At 39.3% G+C, this 15,292-nt stretch overlaps 1 protein-coding gene across 3 annotated transcripts in view; it reads right to left on the reverse strand.

Annotated features, from left to right (window-relative positions):
* The window catches only part of LOC5565109, a 623,899-nt gene that overhangs the window by 186,039 nt on the left and 422,568 nt on the right, over window positions 1-15,292 (reverse strand). For all 3 annotated transcript variants that reach the window (XM_021840464.1, XM_021840461.1, XM_021840462.1), the window contains one exon: window positions 9,507-9,559. The gene's annotated coding sequence lies outside the window, so the exon portion shown is untranslated. The remainder of the gene's footprint in view (window positions 1-9,506; window positions 9,560-15,292) is intronic.

Consider the following 15,292-nt stretch of genomic DNA (forward strand, 5'->3'; position numbering starts at 1 on the left):
TTTTTGTGGCTATTTAGACGGGAAGACAAATCGTTAATCAAGTTTTGAGGAGGTTGATTGTGCGGATGACATGATGATTGAAACCATTTCAATGTACCGGGACGTCAATTTTGGTGATTGTGAAATGGGTTGTTAATGCAGAAGATAGCGGTGGTAATGAATTTGATTTTCTGGATATCAAACCAAGCACAAACCAACATTTGCAGAGAAAATCGTGCCACCCAACGACAAACAACCATCTCGATTAAATTCAATAAATCGCAGAATCACCATTATACAAATTGCGCGACAAGCACCACCGCCGACGACGTGTCTCCACGCAGTGAATCGAACATGAATAAATAGTCGAAAGTTTCGGAAATTTTGCGTAATCATTATTACTGATGCATGCATGCGAAAGCTTCCGAAGGACAACCGTCGTCGTCGTCGTCGTTTGTGTCGCTGGTTTCATAGGAACGCACGTTTGCATATCACCAACCCACCACCAGCCGACTCGCGTGAAATTCTCACCATAAATGTCATCCTGTCGGCTTGTCGAAAACGCTGCTCCCGCCGCCGTGCCGTGGTCGTATTCATCGCCCGTCACTGAGTTTCTTATTGCTATGCAAGCTATGCGCTATGTGCGGTGCATTTCGGTTCGGAATACGGCCTGTGAATGCAATATGCACAAAATGTAGCGTAAGTTTGCGCGGCATACAGTGACTTCGCGATTGTGCTGCAGTGGAAAATCTGACAGGCGTTTCAGGTGGTAGACTGATTCAAGTGGAATAAAATAAAAATCATTTTTGAAGCTTTTTCCACTGGATTTACAAGTCTTCTTGTCTTCTTGTCTTCTTGTCTTCTTGTCTTCTTGTCTTCTTGTCTTCTTGTCTTCTTGTCTTCTTGTCTTCTTGTCTTCTTGTCTTCTTGTCTTCTTGTCTTCTTGTCTTCTTGTCTTCTTGTCTTCTTGTCTTCTTGTCTTCTTGTCTTCTTGTCTTCTTGTCTTCTTGTCTTCTTGTCTTCTTGTCTTCTTGTCTTCTTGTCTTCTTGTCTTCTTGTCTTCTTGTCTTCTTGTCTTCTTGTCTTCTTGTCTTCTTGTCTTCTTGTCTTTTTGTCTTCTTGTCTTCTTGTCTTCTTGTCTTCTTGTCTTCTTGTCTTCTTGTCTTCTTGTCTTCTTGTCTTCTTGTCTTCTTGTCTTCTTGTCTTCTTGTCTTCTTGTCTTCTTGTCTTCTTGTCTTCTTGTCTTCTTGTCTTCTTGTCTTCTTGTCTTCTTGTCTTCTTGTCTTCTTGTCTTCTTGTCTTCTTGTCTTCTTGTGATATATTCTTCGTTTTATGTTGTAAAAAAGCTCAAATGATTTTTCTGAATCATCCTAACCCGCCCGCGATATCGCTTGCAAACCAGCATCCAAGTCAGACTTTTCCGAACGTTTGGGACACAAATCGAAAAATTAATGAGCTGTCGAATAATAAAACAAGTGAGCAGCAGCAGCAAAAGCAACAGAAAACGCACTATATTCAGAAGGGGGTTGATGCAGCTTTCATAGTCTCATCGATTTCATGAAATAATATGCACAGCTCCACGACGAATCGCGCGATATCGATGCTACAGTTAAATTATGAGTCGAGTTTCAAAAGCTGTGTCAGCCACGGAAAATGTCAACATGGTTGCGAGACGTAAAAAAATCGTAAATAAATACGCTGACAAAGAGCCTTTCCCGATCGATACCCCCTTCTGCCTGCCCGGAGGGACATCATTATTGATGACTTACATGTGGGAAAATGGATGCAAATTGTCAGTGCGAAACCTGACAGGGGTCGATTTTTCATGCGCCGAAATGCAAACATGCACCGAGTGGCGAAATCATTAATTGAAGCCACGATGCAGAATTTATGGAAGTACCCACAGTAAATGACCCAATTTCGGCGATACTCCGGTGCGATCCGGTCCGATCGATCGAGATCAGTTACGTTACATCACACCCAACTGTAACGAAACCCGGTAAGGTTCCTCCATCCCCGCGGTTGTCGTCGATTATTGTTATCCAACAACCGCACTATGGGCCAGACATTAAAATTTCACGATGATCGTCGTTTATAATCATGGGTTTGAATTTCACTTCATATTTTTTGTAATGCAATGCCCCTTGCTTCAACAATAGAATTTGTCGTACTTTTGAAATTATGTTTTGTTTAAAATGAAATGTTAACATGTTTTTAAGACTACTTTAAATTAATTGTATGTGGAGCTTATTTGATTGAGAATCGCTTCATTGGATATTTGAAATGTGACACGGACATGATTAGAATCAAAATCAGTGTGAGTAGCTAGAGGGGGAAAAACAAGGTACGGCTATCGGGGTTTTGAATTAAAAAATATCCTGAAGAGAACTCGTCAAATAAAATTCTGCTGTTGGAATCGCCTTGCGAATCATTCCATGAGCGATGTCATAAAGTCGTTTGGCATAATGGTCATTTGTCATAATAGTCGTTTGGCATAATTAGTCTGAAACCAAGAATTTATAAAGATGACATTCGTTTTTACGTTTCTAGTGATCTTTCTGATGGCATCAGGCTTGTTTTGGAGTCAATTGAAACAAAATGACACTTTATTCAATTATCATATGCCCTCGAATAAACTAAAACATATCAGGAAAGTTATTGCCAATAGTATTTTATTGTTTATCCAGAAACTACCCTTCTTTCAAATATGAATGCTTCTTTTGAGTTTCGCTATTGGAATATTTTTTTGCACTGATGATTTTGATATATTTAGCAATTTACCCTTCTTTCAAACATTCTATGTTTTTTTCTAAGCATGATGTAACAATAATTATAGGTATAATGAGTGTTGATTTATAATTTGAAAAAAAAAAATAATCTTATTTTATACATAGGCTGTTGTTTGGAGATATATTGTAGACAATTTTTGTTTCCAACGAACAGAAGGGCGGCAATTGATAAGATTGATCTACTCAGTTATTGGCGAAAAGATAGATCGATTACTGCAGTTACTTCGATGGGTTCTGTTACTTTTCTCCGAATGTTGTTTCCCTGAACTTAAGTTCTCCGAATACCAGTTCCCTGAATATCCCTTTTCCCCGATTAGCCCACGTCCCCGAAAAGTTTTTGGCACTCATAGTTTTCGTAACTTTATACATTTCAGGGTGGTGAACGAGCTAGCCATCTAATATGCACCCTTCTTTATTTATTTGGCGGTTCTTTCGAGAGAAGCTTTAAAGTAGATGGAGTACCGTGTACCTTTTAATTTCGCTCCTAAATGCTTATCTTTGACAGATATCCACTGAGTGGATACGAGTAACTGACACTGAAGAAGACTGCAAGTGGTAGTCGAAATACATGTATCTGTCAAAGATAAGCTTTTAGAAGCGGAATTGAAAGGTACACGGTACTCCATCTACTTTAAAGTTTCTCTATTGAGATTCTGCTTAGGGGATTCGAACATTAATAAGGGTTCTTTTGAGTTTTATCGTCCTCAGCATTTTTGCCAACATGTGCATAGCCAAGAATGACAGAATACCTCCTTTTTTTGATTGCTAATCGTTCTTTCTCGTTCACTAGGGGAACGGACCTGGTGTAGTGGTTAGAACACATGCCTCTCACGCCGAGGACCTGGGATCGAATCCCATCCCCGAGATAGTCACTAAAAATTTCAGTGACGACTACCTTCGGAAGGGAAGTAAAGCCGTTGGTCCCGAGATGAACTAGCCCAGGGCTAAAAATCTCGTTAATAAAGATAGAAAAAAAAATTCTCGTTCACTATCCAGCCACTGAAGACTATTATAGCTTCTTTTTAAATTGCACCACTTTTCGGGCAAACCGTTAATTCGGGTAACTGGCATTCGGGGAACCGATGATTCTGATTGCAATTTTTGATGTCTGTTCGTTGTATTATGACGCGATAATTTTTGGCGTCTAATCTTCTATTGGTTTAATCATAAATGTTGCTATTTTTTGCTAATTTATTGCTAATTTAATATATTCAAATTTGTATATCGCAACAAGCTTCTCATAGTCCTTGAGCTACTGAACAACTTTGCCGAAGACGCCATCTTTCTAAGTGGTCAGGATCCTGAGATATCCGCAAAACAAAAGATGGATGGCTCTACCCCATTCGGCATAATGCCATCTGGCATAATGCCGTCTGGCATAATGCCAATTGGCATGATGGCCATTTGGCATAATGGCCATTTGGCATAACGGCCATTTGGCATAATTTGAAGAATATATTTCCTCAAATTATTGTCCTCAACTTTTGGCCTGATAATGATCAGCCTAAATGAAATACATGTCCATTCTAGACAACATAATAGAATCATTTTCGATTTTCGACCAGTGCCCTTCAAGTCACACTTGTAGCTGTGAGATTTCATTCACGTAGCTTCATAAAGAAGTTTTATGAGGAGTAAAAATTTGGCACCGTAGAGTGAGCCGGCTTTTATCATTCTTGTTATGCTCTTTGAACGTCTGTCTTTAATTATATTTAAAGCATTAACTCGATTTCTGGCCGTCGCTTGGGTGCCACGATTTTATATTGATTTATTTTTGAGGGCACAGAAGTTAAATATGAAGAACATCCAATGTTCCAAAGAAGGAAAATCTCAAGAGAGATGCTTTGCCTTAAATGCTACAACAATCAGTTGATACACGGTTATTAGTTAAGCAGAATATTTCGCGTATTGTTGAACGGCCTTAAATCTCGCCTTTTACTGAAAAACATGTGTGTTCCTAACGAAATGTTCAACAGTTAGCGAGCATTTTATGCATTCAATAATCGGTGAACTACCCAACTAGAAATTTTACCTTCTTTCAAACATAACCTGTTCTTTTAGTATGCAGCATAGTGAACCATAGGCACGCCATGATTGATTTTTAATTACATCGGATGCCCTTGGCACCGTGTTGATTCAAATTTCCCGAACGCTTCAAATTCCGGAAACTCATCTTAATTGAATGAGCACGACTCAGTGGTGAGATCCATGATATGATCACGACTATCCGGATTTCCAATATTACTAGGTTACGCATTGCATGCCAAAAGAGTATGTTTCTACTACTCAATTCCAGACACTGCCCCAAATTCACCCAAAAGTCATTTTTCTTCTACTTTATGCATGGAGAATGTAAAGGACGTGGTAATTATGGACTTTAGACGAAAAAGTCGGAATTTAGTCTAAAAACATCGCGAAAAGGCCACTGTCCGGCATTCGCAGCGTCCACAGTTCGTTATGACTCGCTAAACTGCAAACTCAAATGAACAGCTCATGTTTGAAAGAAGGTGAATTTTACTAACGAGCTGCCCATTAACCCATGGTAGTTTTTCCCAATTTCAGACCGAATTGTTTCCTCCCCTGTGGTCCGTTGTCCACATAAAAATTTTAAAATTTGTATGGACTGTGGTCTTCGGCCAAACCCCCCTTCTGCCCATAAATGACCACATGGTTCATGGACGACCCCTAATCTAAATTAATTACCCCATATGTTATGGGATGCCTCTCCAGCGATATGCTCAACCTCAGATGTGACAAGTAATAATGTTGGTAATATTATTATCATCAGCCTCAAACGCACTATTTGGACGAGCCTATCTTAAAGTATTTCCTCGTACTTACTTCACATTAACTTCTTTGGACTAAAAATCATTGTCAATATTAGTCCCTTTTTCCAGTCAATTTGACTTGTGCTAGACAAACATTTCAAGCACTTTAAGGGGGCAGGATCCGTCATTGATTTCGGAATTTTCACTGCTTTTTTCGTTCAACATCAAGAAAATTTACAGGAAAATGTGTTCACTGTTTTCTATTTTCCAACTGATACACAGTGAACACATTTTCATCGAATAATTTTCAGTTTCGAACAGAAAAACTGCTTTGGAAGTTTCGATGATGACGATGATTACAATGACGTAGCGTTGAACGTTAAATGTGAAATGTGTGAGAAAAATATATATATTTTTAATTATGCCAAATGGCCGTTATGCCAAATGGCTATTATGCCAAATGGCCATTATGCCAGTTACATGCACACTTGTACTGCCTGGTGGCGCAATTACACTCAAGCAGTGTTGCCAGCTATGACAAAATTTTAAACCCTTCATGAAAAACTGGATTACAGTTGAAGAGTATTGCTATGTTGCTAAGCATTATATTTTTCTGTTCCGCTCAAGTTTAATGGTTTAGATCTTTCCTTGATTCTTCTTAAACAGTGTTGCCAGCCACATGAACATTTGTGATTTGGATGACTGTATGGCACGCAACACTTCCTTCAACTTTGGTAAACATTCGGTATCGTTATCTTTAATTTTTTTTTTTTGGTGTTTGCATATCACACCCCCATAAAATTGGCTCTTTTGATAACAATCGAGCAGTGTTGCCTATTACCAAAATATGAAAATTTGAACGGCCATTTTGGAAAGTTCTCAACTCATGCTTCATCTTTGCCGAATATCTCGAATCAGTATTTCCGCAACTAGACGTTGCATTTTTCAAAACCATAATTATAAATCTGATTTTTTTTTTTTTTTTTACGACCCTCCGATAACGGCCGTAAAAGAGGTTGGGGTATATAAAGTTGAACGGGCCTGTACCCTTTGTCGCGTAGCAAAAGCAGCTCCAAGGACGCCTGTTATGGCGCCGCTTCCGAAAATGCGTTTCACAACGTTCAACCAACCCTTCACTCATACCGGACTGGAACTGGGTTATTTCGGACCACTACTGGTAAAGGTGGGTAGACGCAACGTGAAGCGCTGGGTAGCTCTGTTCACTTGCCTCACCGTGCGAGTGGTACATCTCGAGGAGGTACACCCGTTGAGTACTGCATCCTGCATAATGCCAGTCCAAAGGTTTGTAGCACGCAGAGGTCAACCAAGGGAGGTCTGGTCTGACAATGCTACCTGCTTTCAAGGTACTAGCAATGAAATTAAGATGCACAACCAAATTTTAGCAGAGAAGTTTACTTCCCCTCATTGCACGTAGAAATTTATACCGCCCGCTGCTCCCCATATGGGAGGTGCTTAGGAGAGACTTGTGCGATCGGTAAAGGTAGCTATCGGAGCTGTGAATGAAGCTTCACGCAAGCCTGACGATGAGACCCTATTTTAACAGAACAGCGGAAGGAATGATCAACTCGAGGCCGCTTACATACGTCCCCCTTAGAGTCTGCTGACCAGGAGGCTTTGACACCCAACCATTTCCTGTTAGGGGTCAAAATTCTTGTCTACCGAGTCATCGAACAGCCGAGCAACATTGAGAAACTGTAGGAAGCTAGCGAGGCACATTACGGATGAGTTTTGGCGACGGTGGCTCAAAGAGTACTTACCAGTGATAACTCGAAGAAGCAAGTGGTTCAAGGACGTGAAGGAGCTAGAAGTCAGCGACCTAGTGTTGGTGGTCGAAGGAACAGCTAGGTGGGGACGGACCTGGTGTAGTGGTTAGAACACACGCCTCTCACGCCGAGGACCTGGGATCGAATCCCATCCCCGAGACAGTCACTGACTAAAAAAGTTGTAGTGACGACTTCCTTCGGAAGGGAAGTAAAGCCGTTGGTCCCGAGATGAACTAGCCCAGGGCTAAAAATCTCGTTAATAAAGACAAACAACAACAACAACAGCTAGGTGCCAGTGGGTGCAAATACGAATTAAAGAAGTGTTTCCTGGACGAGTCGGAAGAGTACGGCAATCACTAGTACGGACATCGTCAGGAGTTCCCCGAAAAGCAGCGTCAAAACTAGCTGTGTTCGACGTCGCAGAGAATAAGAAACTTAGTTCTAGTTCCTCTAGAGCTTCATACTCTCACGAAGGTTTACGGGCGGGGGTATGTTAAGACGAAAACCCTTACCACGGCAACACTGCTGAGTCCTTACACTTAGTTCACCTTATTGCGAACAACCGAGAACCGTCATCAGACGTGAACAATAGAAAACCACAACAATCGGTCGCCAGTGATTCATAGTCGAGTATCGCTACATCGAATTATCTATCCTACGTTATTTACAGTTGCTAAACCTAATCCTAAAAACTACAGTGCAAATTATAATACTAAAGAATAAGTTATCACTTTTATCCACGATATTCGAGGCGGGAATTCACTGCAATCCAGTACCACTTTCAGAGTAGGAACACCAAATTTGTAAGTAAATTTAAATCGAAAATGAAAATAAATGAATTCAATAAAATCCTATTTTTAGCTTAAAGCACACCAATGTACAAAAGTGTTTGCTAAACCGAGTTGGCGACTTAACCTAACACCATTCAAGGAATGAGCATTCAAATTCTTCAATTATATAAATGCCTTAAAGTTTCTCTCGAAATTTCGATTTCCGACCCACAGTGAACCGCAACCGAGCGTCACACCGTCCGTCGATTGATATTGAAATTGCATCTCCTCCAGTAATGTTTCACTGCTGGGCCGTTATGCGAAAGAGCTCATTTTGCATGGCGACAGAGTAGCCGGGTACCTTGTGGTGGTTTTTGCAGTCGCCCACAACCAGACGACGCGACGGGACAAGGAAAGGAGGCTTTTTCCACCTTTGGGCAGCAGCAGCGGCTTGGTTTTGAAATTCATGCTCTGCCGGTAATGGTCATCGCGCGGAGGTTGTTTGCTTGATGCAAATAAGGTCTGTTGTCTTTTTATGGTATTAAATAATATGGCGATTTGGTTTTGCATGCAAAACTGTGCCACCCAAGGATTGTCCCACGTGGGAAGAACTGTTTTGTACTTATAATCTTGAAAGATCCTTGAGTTGCCAATGCCAATCATTACATTGGTTTCTTACAAAGAGGTGCTCTGCAACTTTCATACTTATTACATTATATTTGCAGTAGCGATTTCTAAATTAAATTCACCTGCTGATAATAAAAAGAAAAAAAAAAACAGTTGAATCGTAAGTATATGATGCATTTATAATGAAAAAAAAAAAAACTATGCCAAGAAATTATCATTTTGTTTCTTATGTATTCAAATCGGCTCTTAAATAATTGAAGGTTGAACTGATAGGATTGGGAATTGCTTCATTGGGTATTTATAAGGTAACAGGGACATGACCAGAATCAAAATTAAGTTGAGTAACCAGTTAGCTACAATGGTGACTTGAGTCGGTTAAGACCAAATCAATCGTTTCTAGAAGAGGAAAATCAAGAAGGGCTATCAGGGTGTTGAATTGAGAAATATTCTGATGAGCACTCATCAAAAAAATTGCCGATGGCATTGCTTTGCGAATTAATGTCACAAATGACAAAAGTTTTGGACTTATTACGCGTCAATTTCAGCAAGTCGACTTGAAACAAATTTCCTTGCTGCCCAGTGCATTGAAAAGGCATGGAATGCAAGTATATTATCCAAGCTGAGTTTTAACAAAAACACCCAAAATAAAAAAAATGGTTTCGAAAGACAAAAAAAAGTTGTTTTTATATGCGCCTATGAATGATGATAACAACTCTACCACATGTTCCGTTCAGACGATCATTATGATACACAAAAAAATTCGAATGTGATAAATGTTTTGAAACTTACCTTTATTCGATCTGTAGACCGTTATTCCCGTTGCTATTCTTCCTCGATAATATCTGAAAAGAACAAAAAACAAAAGAAAATTATTTAACTGCAACCCGTTCAAAGTACTTAACTGGCGTATTTCGGTAAATATCGGAATTCAATTTCACGCGAATCACCCTTTTTTATCGCACCCCAGCAATTTTCCACCGCGCAAAAGGATAATAATTTCGATTAAAATTCATCACCCAACCCATTGGAGTGCAGTTGCAGTTTGCAGTTCCCGGACTTTTATCGCGGATAGGTGCCGCACCGCAATGACGTAACTCAAAACCGCAAACCGATCACGTAAAAAAATAATTTCCACTCATCTTCTCATCGGATCCGCAAACGCGCAATCAAGTGGGCGGAAAGGTCTGAAATAATTTACACACACATCGGAGTCCTCGCCTCCCCCTCCCCACCAGAATCCCACTTCGGAAAAGTTAATAAACCATTTGTTAAAACAGTTCCCGGAGGTTTGGGGGTCGGGAAAGCCGCCCATCGACAAACATTATTTTAAACGGCCGAGGCCATCGTCGGTCGGTTGGCTTTGCTCTCAAATTTTCATGATGGGTGTTAAATGCAAACGATGATGATGCGCGCTGTTTGCGTATTTCATATTCAATGCAGCTTAAGCTTCGGCTGTTGTCATAGCGGACATTTTTTTTTATACGATGGGAAATTCCTCGCCCTTGTCATCATCGCCATCGCAATTTTGTTTGTTCGGCGAACCACACTCAAAAATTCATCAATTTAATATTATGTTGGGGACAAATATGACAGGCGTTTCAATGAGGCGAAAACCTAGAATTTCCTGAACGACAAAATGAAAATTCTCAAGAATTAAAAACAAAAGAGATTTAATAGCAACATTTCATTTGTTTCAATTAAGTAATAGGTAGTGACATGTTGATGCATAATTTCTGGAAAATCAATTCAAAGAACGGCAATTAATTGAAAAGCATTTTTCAACCAACAAAATAACGCTTGGAATTTTGGAAAAAAAAGTCAGTAAGAAGACAAGAAGACAAGAAGACAGAAGACAAGAAGACAAGAAGACAAGAAGACAGAAGACAAGAAGACAAGAAGACAAGAAGACAAGAAGACAAGAAGACAAGAAGACAAGAAGACAAGAAGACAAGAAGACAAGAAGACAAGAAGACAAGAAGACAAGAAGACAAGAAGACAAGAAGACAAGAAGACAAGAAGACAAGAAGACAAGAAGACAAGAAGACAAGAAGACAAGAAGACAAGAAGACAAGAAGACAAGAAGACAAGAAGACAAGAAGACAAGAAGACAAGAAGACAAGAAGACAAGAAGACAAGAAGACAAGAAGACAAGAAGACAAGAAGACAAGAAGACAAGAAGACAAGAAGACAAGAAGACAAGAAGACAAGAAGACAAGAAGACAAGAAGACAAGAAGACAAGAAGACAAGAAGACAAGAAGACAAGAAGACAAGAAGACAAGAAGACAAGAAGACAAGAAGACAAGAACAAGAAGACAAGAAGACAAGAAGACAAGAAGACAAGAAGACAAGAAGACAAGAAGACAAGAAGACAAGAAGACAAGAAGACAAGAAGACAAGAAGACAAGAAGACAAGACAAGAAGACAAGAAGACAAGAAGACAAGAAGACAAGAAGACAAGAAGACAAGAAGACAAGAAGACAAGAAGACAAGAAGACAAGAAGACATTCTAAATCCAAAATAGGTGTGTCAAATTAATTTTGCTGCATCAACTCAATCATATTAGCCCCTGAAACCGATTTTCGCCAAAACCAGCACCGTAGTTTCTGTTTTTATTATCATATACCCCTATATTCATCGTTCATTATTAAATGTCAACATAACAACAACACATTTCAGCTTCCGATGCAGACTGCCAGCATCATTTAAATCCCCGAATCTGAACCCAAAAAGAATAGTTTATTCCGATCAAACAAAAAACCTCAAAAAGCACCACTCTGTCAACACGCAAATCTGTGGACACAGGTTTTCCACCACATTTCCAGCATTTTATTTGTTTTTTTTTTCTGTTTTTCGGAAACAGATGACAGTGATAAGGCCTCAGTGCGCACACATTCATCGATTTGCTCCCATGAGAGGACACAGATTCGACATTCCAGGCGCCATAAAATAATCCATCGGAACATTTTGCACGCTCCAGCTCATGCATCAAAACAACAACTGTCTATTATTTATTGGCGTCATCGTGTTTGTTGCTCTTCGGCGGGTTTTTCTGGGGCTGAGTGGGTTATGCAAATTCGGCTGAAATCACTGACTATGACGGCCGAGGCGATAACGATGATGGTGGTTTGCGTTTCGGATGACCAGATTTGAAAAAAATAAATGTTTTATTAATTATAGGAATGTTAGGTTATCATCGGTTGGTCAATTGGTCAAATTTGATGATATGGAAATTAAAAAAAAAATGTAGAAAAATTGATCCATCGCGGAATATTTTAAAGTGTTATAAAAACCATTTAGTAGCAGAAAACTCGTACAACATTCTTAAATTCGGAGTAAAACCAGTGTAAAACTCTTGAAATTCTGAAATTTAAATCCAATCTTTTTGCATAGCAAAATGTTTACATGAAAATACATTGAACACATGAAAAAAAAAACTGCCTTGTAACAAATTCTTTTGAAACTTTTAGAGTTTCTATTAAAACACAGCTTGGTTTATTTACTTTCATACCTGCCTATTTGCCTATTCAATGCACTGAGCAGCAAGTTTATTTGCATCAAAATGACTTGCGGAAATTCACTCGCAATAAATTTTTTTGTTATTGGTGACTTTCATGCCAAACATCGCTCATGGAATATTTTGCAAAGTAACTCCAACGGTAGAATTTTATTTGAAGAGTGCTTTTCAGGATATATCTATTAAATACCCTGATAGCCCTACTTGTTTTTCCTTTTCCAGAAACCCATTTAGGATTCTTAACCGACTCTAGTCACCTAGTCGTTGATTTTGATTATTATCATGTTTCTGTTATGCAGCCCACAGACGCTCAGACGATTTGACCAACATTGACTCCACTCCCCCAGGTTGGTGCTATATTTGACCGTATGTGATGCTGCTGGACATACCAATTTGACAGTTTGTGAAACCGATTTGACCGGTGACGAATCGGTCGACCAAAAGCAAACGAGTTTAATTTTGCTCAAACCACCAGCGGGCGGAGCCAAATGTTTGACGAACTGGTCATACTGTCTGTAGGGATGTGGCACGAACATCGACATCAGCATGCCAAATTGAAGCTTCGACGTCCCTGCACTGTCGATGCAGATGGGCGGACAGTCAAAATGCGTGAATTTACTCAGCGTCAGTGTCATAGTGATCTATCAATTGTGCGCTCTTGAGTAGTTTCTATATATTTTAGTATCGTTTCCTACAATCTCTAACCGTTTTCTTTAGCAAATTCATCAGGGATTTTTTAATTATTCTGTGGTAACTTTTCCTTCCTGACCGTAGCTTGAATTCGGCTGATCCGCCATTTTGAAGTCAAACGCGAAAAAGGACAAACGTCCGTTCGTCGCTACAACCGTCACAAGAATGAACGTTACTCTTCGTCATCGATTTCATCCAACAACAATTTCTCGAATCACACGCATTCATCTACCAAATCTGCCATTCACATCTACGAACGGTCTCACTGGTCTCGGGTGAGTTTATGTACTTAAATTCAATTCAACAATCATTTTTCTGAAACACTCACTCACTTCCATCTCTATGGATCAATGCACGAGTTCACAAGTTTGTCGTTTCACTCGTTATCATGACCATCATATATACAGGGTGTCCGCAAATTATCCGAACAGCAAAATTTGGGAAAGATGATCTCGCATTTAAAACAATGAAAAATCAATGTCCATGTACCTTTTATAATACATCTACATGCTAACACAAAATACAACTTTAAATAATTTCGAATTGAGTGCTTGTTACTGAGAAACATAAATTTAAATTTTTCGGGGACGATTTTCCTGAGGGCCGCCAGTCATACTGGAAATGTGTTATCCCTAAAATCTAAAAGAGACGAATCCAAATGTCCTATTATCATTTGAAATAACCTACAGTTTAGTGGCTTCAAGTTTGACTGGAAATAGAAAATTATACAGTTCAAATTCAATGAGTTCTATGGACATTTCTCTTCCGTCATAAAGCTCGAAGAACAACTCTTTTTAAGACACCTCAACACATTTGGCTTGGTTTGACAAATATTTGAATTCATAAATGTGTCAAACTTACACCTTAAAGATTTAATAAGCTAATGGTTGAAACCATGCAAGAATATTGAATTTATCATGCTTGATTGTATAGAGACAGGTCTTCAAAGTTTGTACGGATAATTTGCGGACACCCTGTAAATAACACGTCACCGCTCAAACGTCAAATAGTGAACTCGTGCATTGGTCCATTCATCGTCTCACCAACACTTATTTGTTATCTTCAATTTTCCCATCCGCTCTACACCGGCAGTGTGGATCTGCAGAATCCACCTCTTACAGACTACTATGTTGTTTCACTTTCCACCGTTTCGTTTTACTTCGCATATTCCTATGAGCCAATGCATGCTATAAAACTTTTACTGTGCGCTCTGTTTTCAAGTTGTCCGTGAGAGAAAGCGAGACAGCACAAACACAAGGCGCACAGAAGCTCATTGGAATATAGAGCTTAGTGACATTTGAACACACGTAGACTAACATACGCTCGTCATACACAGTTTGTTTTTGTTTTCCTCAAAGAAACTTGCACACGCTTTTCATACTCATCAAAATGCATATGGAAATATTACCCAATTTGAAAAATTTACACCCGGATTCAAGGTGTTTTTCGAGACAGAGTGCATATTGTTTTCCTCTAAGGTTCAAAACTACATCTACACTAGGGCACCCATACCATTGGGCGTGATAACTACTATTTTGCATAGAAATGAACTGTCAAATCGTGTTTTTATTTGTTATTCGTCATCAAGTCGATTCGGAGGAAAAACAAATCTCAAGTAAGTACGAAAAAAATAAGGATTTAATTACTTTCTTTTATTGTAGGAATACTCTACCACATATTCCTCAAACAATTTTTCCAGATTTATCTTTAGAGAATCCATCAGTAGTTTGACCTGTGATTCCATCAAAAGTTCAACATGAAAACAATTCAGGGATTGTACCAGGAATTCCTCCAGAGATTCCATTAGGAATTTGACCAGGAATTCCTCCAGGCAATCCTCTTGGAATATCTTTAGAATTTCCACCAAAAGTCCTTCATGGATTTCATCGGTAATTCCTTCATGATTCCACCAAGTTTTCCTCCAGAAATTTAACCAAGATTTTAACCAGTGATTAAACAAGGACTTCCTGTAAGAATTCCTTCCGAAAATTCACCTGGAATTCCTCATTGGATTCCATCAGCAGTGCCTCAACCCTCTCCTTCTCTATTGACTATTTCTAAATTAAAAACCGTTCCGAACAGAAGTTATTGTGAGGATTCCACCAGGAATTCCTCCAGAGATTCCTTTAGGAATTCTATAAAAAAATCCTCTAAGGATTCAATCAATATTCCACGAAGATTTGTTCAGGAGTTGTATCAGGAGTCCCTCTTGGAATTCCATCGGAAATTCCTCTAGGGAATCCATCAAGAGTTCTATTGGAGATTTCATCAGATGTTCGTCTAGGGATATCATCAGGAATGCCTTCAGAGCTTTCATCAGAGTTCTTTCTATCAAGAGTTCCTTCTGAGATTTCACCCGGAGATCCTCTA

The sequence above is a fragment of the Aedes aegypti genome, chromosome 2 (genome assembly GCF_002204515.2).
Source record: "Aedes aegypti strain LVP_AGWG chromosome 2, AaegL5.0 Primary Assembly, whole genome shotgun sequence".
Lineage (NCBI taxonomy): Eukaryota > Metazoa > Arthropoda > Insecta > Diptera > Culicidae > Aedes > Aedes aegypti.